Source organism: Colobus angolensis, unplaced genomic scaffold (genome assembly GCF_000951035.1).
Source record: "Colobus angolensis palliatus isolate OR3802 unplaced genomic scaffold, Cang.pa_1.0 Scaffold181, whole genome shotgun sequence".
NCBI lineage: Eukaryota > Metazoa > Chordata > Mammalia > Primates > Cercopithecidae > Colobus > Colobus angolensis.
The window spans coordinates 2183920-2189018 of NW_012114944.1; the positions used below are offsets into that span (position 1 = coordinate 2183920).

Below are 5099 nucleotides of genomic sequence, written 5' to 3' on the forward strand. Positions count from 1 at the left end.
CTTTTTCACTTAATAACATGTTTAGAGATCATTTGATATTAATACCCATGGGATTACCTTATTCTTATTAACAGCTGCATGGTATTCCAATGATTGGGAGAAACTTTTAAGCCTTTTTAGGATGCTCAGAGAAATAAATTAAGAGATACTTTCCAATTAAAGAAAGCTTAAAGACTGAAACAAACAAAAGAGATTGAACAAGAAAAAGTCAATATAGTAAAGAACTAGCTAGAACTCTTAGAAATTAAAAATGTCAGGCTGTCCAGAAATAAACCCAAATATTTACAGCTAACTGATCTTCGACAAAGCAAACAAAAACATAAAGTGGGGAAAGGACACCCTTTTCAACAAATGGTGCTGGGATAACTGGCTAGCCACAAGTAGGAGAATGTAACTGGATTCTCATCTCTCACTTCATACAAAAATCAACTCAAGATGGATTAAGGACTTAAACCTAAGACCTGAAACTATAAAAATTCTAGAAGATAACATTGAAAAAACCCTTCTAGACATTGGCTTAGGCAAGGATTTCATGACCAAAACCCCAAAAGCAATTGCAATAAAAATAAAGATAAATAACTGGGACCTAATTAAACTAAAGAGCTTTTGCATGGCGAAAGGAACAGTTGGCAAAGTAAACAGGCAATCCACAGAGTGGGAGAAAATCTTCACAATCTATACATCTGACAAAGGACTAATATCCAGAATCTACAACAAACTCAAATGAGTAAGAAAAAAAAAATGAATCCCATCAAAAAGTGGGCTAAGGAAATGAACAGACATTTCTTAGAAGAAGAATTCTTCATATGGCCAACAAGCATAGGAAAAAATGTTCAACATCACTAATGATCAGGGATATGCAAATCAAAACCACAATGCGATACCACCTTACTCCTGTGAGAATGGCCATAATCAAAGAATCAAAAAACAGTAGATGTTGGTGGGGATGCAGTGATCAGGGAACACTTCTACAATGCTGGTGGGAATGTAAACTAGTACAGCCACTATGGAAAACAGTGGGGAGATTCCTTAAAGAACTAAAAGTAAAACTACCATTTGATCCAGCAATTTCACTCCTGGGTATCTACCCAGAGGAAAAGAAGGCATTATTTGAAAAAGTTCCTTATACACACTGTTTATAACAGCACAAGTCACAATAGCAAAATCATAGAACCAACCCAAATGCCCGTTAATCAATGAGTGGATAAAGAAACTGTGGTATATATATATACATGGTGGAATACTACTCAGCCATAAAAAGGAATGAGTTAACAGCATTTGCAATGACCTGGATGAGACTAGAGACTATTATTTTAAGTGAAGTAACTCAGAAATGGAAAACCAAACATCACAGGTTTCCACTGATAAGTGGGACCTAAGCTATGAGGACATAAAAGCATAAGAATGATACAATAGACTTTGGGGACTTGAGGGGAAGAGTGGGGGGTTGGGCAAGATATAAAAGACAACAGATATGGTGCAGTGTATACTGCTTGGGTGATGGGTGCACCAGGGTCTCACAAATCCCCACTGAAGAACTTACTCATGTAACCAAATACCACCTGTATTCCAATAACTTATGGAAAAATAAAATTATAAAAAAAAAAGTCAAGCTGGGCTTGGTGTCTTGCACCTGTAATCCCAGCAGCTTGAGAGACTGAGGCAGGAGGATCACTTAAGCCCAGGAGTTCAAGGCTGCAGTGAGCTATCATTGCACCACTGCTGTCAGGCTAGGTGAGACAGAGCAAGACTCTTATCTTTATAAAAAGAAAGAAAAAGAAATTATGTAGCTGGTATATAAAAAACTCAATAGATGGGATGAACTTTACCTTTTACACCACTGATAAATTAATTAATGAGTTAGAATATAGCACTAAAAATTCACACAGAACACATAAAAAAGGTTAGAATATGAAAAAGTAGTTGAAAGACAGGATTAATTGAGAAATTACAATGTATATAGAGTTATAGAAAAATATTGGTAGAAAACTAATTTTTGAAGATAACAATGGCTGAGAATTTTTAGCACGGAAGGGCCTGAGACATCAAATCAAAAGCGAACTTTATAGTGTAAGCAGTTTAAATAAACATGAATCCACATCTAGACAGGTTGTGGTGAAACTCTAGAATACCAAAAATCAAGAGAAAATCTTAGAAGCCACCAAAGTTAGAAGCCAGATTACCCACAGAAGTACAATAGTTACAGAAACAGGTTTTTCATTAGCAATAGTTGATATCAGGAGGAAATGGAGTAATATTAATATCTTCAGTATGAAGGCAAAATAATGTTCAGTACCATGTTATGTCCAGGGAAACTGTTAATCCAGACTAAAGAATTTTTATTAGGTAAAATATTAACTGTTATTAACATAAAGAAAAGAATTTACGAGTTTTTTTTTGGGGGGGTACATGTAAAACAAAATAAAAACTAAAACTCTAGATTAGCACTATCCAATAAAAATGTAATGCTAGTCACATATGTAATTTTTAATTTTATGGTAGTCACATTAGAAAAGAAAAAAGAGGTCAAATTATTTTTAATAATTTATTTAACCCAGTATGTCCAAAATACTATCATTTCAACATGTAATCAATATAAAAATTATTGAGCTATTTTACTTTCATTTTTTTCATGCTAAGTCTTCAAAATCCAAAATCTAGTTTGTATTTTATACTTAGAGCACATCTTTCTTTTTTTTTTTTTGAGACAGAGTCTTGCTATGTTGCCCAGGCTAGAGTGCAGTGGCATGATCTCGGCTCACTACAACCTCTGTCTCCTGCACTGAAGCAATTCTCATGTCTCAGCCTCCCGGGTAGCTGGGATTACAGGCATGTGCCACCACACTCAGCTGATTTTTGTATTTTTAGTAGAGATGGGGTTTCACCACGTTGGCCAGGCTGGTCTCGAATTCCTGACCTCAAATGGTACACCTGCCTCAGCCTCCCGAGTAGCTGGGATTACAGGCATGTGCCACCACACTCAGCTAATTTTCGTATTTTTAGTAGAGATGGGGTTTTACCACGTTGACCAGGCTGGTGTTGAACTCATGACCTCAAATGATCCACCTGCCTCAGCCTCCCAAAGTGCTGGGATTATAGGCGTCAGGCACCCAGTCATTAGAGCACATCTTAATTCAGACTGCCTGCCTATCAAGGACTCAAAAGCAGATGCAGGTAATGGCTACATTACCAAATTGGACAGTGTGGTTCTAGACAGTAACAACAAATAGGTTGTATGCACAGGAGAGTTTTGTTAAGTGGAAAGGTATAATATGTTAAGGCCCTCTTCATGTTCGAGAGGAAGATAAAAATAGTAAGTAATTCAGACTCTTCTAGAAAACTGTATAATTAAATATATGTGATGAAAAAACTGAAAAGATTTAACTAATATAATAGAAATACAAACCATTATCGCTCTCAAAGCTGCAGAAGGGCAAAAGAGAATACTGGAAACTTAATCACTTCAGTAAAAGACAGGAGAGTTTAAAAAAGTAAAAAAAGGCCGGGCTCAAGCCTGTAATCCCAGCATTTTGGGAGGCCGAGACGGGTGGATCACGAGGTCAGGAGATCGAGACCATCCTGGCTAACATGGTGAAACCCCGTCTCTACTAAAAATACAAAAACTAGCCGGGCGAGGTGGCGGGCACCTGTGGTCCCAGCTACTTGGGAGGCTGAGGCAGGAGAATGGCGTAAACCCGGAAGGCGGAGCTTGCAGTGAGCTGAGATCCGGCCACTGCACTCCAGTCCGGGCGACAGAGCGAGACTCCGCCTCAAAAAAAAAAAAAAAAAGTAAAAAAAAAATTAAGAAAAAGGATGATAAATAGAATACAGAAAACAAGAAGTAGGAAAAGTTCCAAATATATGAGTAGTTCAAAGTCATATAAATAGATTAATTGTCTTTATTAAGAGTCAACAATTTGAATAAAAAACAAAATGATTTATCTGTTGATCTATCAATAGAGGTTTAGCAAGACCAAAAATAAAACCACTGAGAAATGGGAAAAGAAAACTGAGAGAAATTGTCAATATCAGACAGATGAAAGACCAAGGCCTTTAATAAAGATAAAATGAAACAGTACACATTAATAAAAGGAAAAGTCTACCAAGAAGATAAAATAATTATGAACTTGAATGCATCTTAAATATAGCCTTAAAATACACAAAGCAAAAATAGAATTATAAAGAATTAGAAGTCTATAATTATAGTGAGATATTTTAATACAGTTCTGTCCAAAACTGATAAATCAAGCAGATAAAAATTAGGCAGTAGAAGATTTAAAAATATCCTGAACAAATGGCTGTTATTAAAAAGTCAAAAAAAAAAAAATACAGATGTTGGCGAGCTTACGGAGAAAAAGGAACACTTATACACTGTTGGTGAGAGTGTAAATTAGTTCAACCATCGTGGAAAATAGTGTGTTGGTTCCTCAAAGACGTAAAAACAACTACCATTCGACCCAGCAGTCCCATTACTGGGTATATGCCCAAAGGAATAAAGACACATGCATGCATATGTTCATTGCAGCAGTATTCACAATAGCAAAGACATGGAATCAACCTAAATGCCCATCAATGGCAAACCGGATAAAGAAAATGTGGTACATATACACCATGGAATACTAAGCAACTGTAAAAAAGAATGAGATTATGTCCTTTGCAGGAACATGGGTAAAGCTAGAGGCCATTATCTTTAGCAAACTAATGCAGGAACAGAAAACCAAATACTGCATGTTCTTACTTAGAAGTAGGAGCCAGATGATGAGAAAACATGGACACACAGAGGGGAACAACAGACACTGGGGCCTTCCAGAGAGTGGAGGGTGGGAGGAGGGAGAGGATCAGGTAAAATAACTAATGAGTACTATAGGCTTAATACCTGAGTGACAAAATAATCTGTACAGCAAACCTCTATGATACAAGTTTAGCTATATAACAAACCTACACATGTACCCCTGAACTTAAAAATTTTAAAAAGTGGCTGGACACAGTGGCTCATGCCTGTAATCCTAGCACTTTGGGAGGCAGAGGCAGGTGGATCACCTGAAGTCAGGAGTTTGAGACCAGCCTGGCCAACATAGTGAAACCCTGTGTCTACAAAA

At 36.8% G+C, this 5099-nt stretch overlaps 1 protein-coding gene across 1 annotated transcript in view; it reads left to right on the forward strand.

Moving 5' to 3' along the window:
* DCAF10 (DDB1 and CUL4 associated factor 10) overlaps nucleotides 1–5099 on the forward strand; it is a 75455-nt gene that overhangs the window by 35986 nt on the left and 34370 nt on the right. The gene's annotated exons all lie outside the window — the stretch shown is intronic.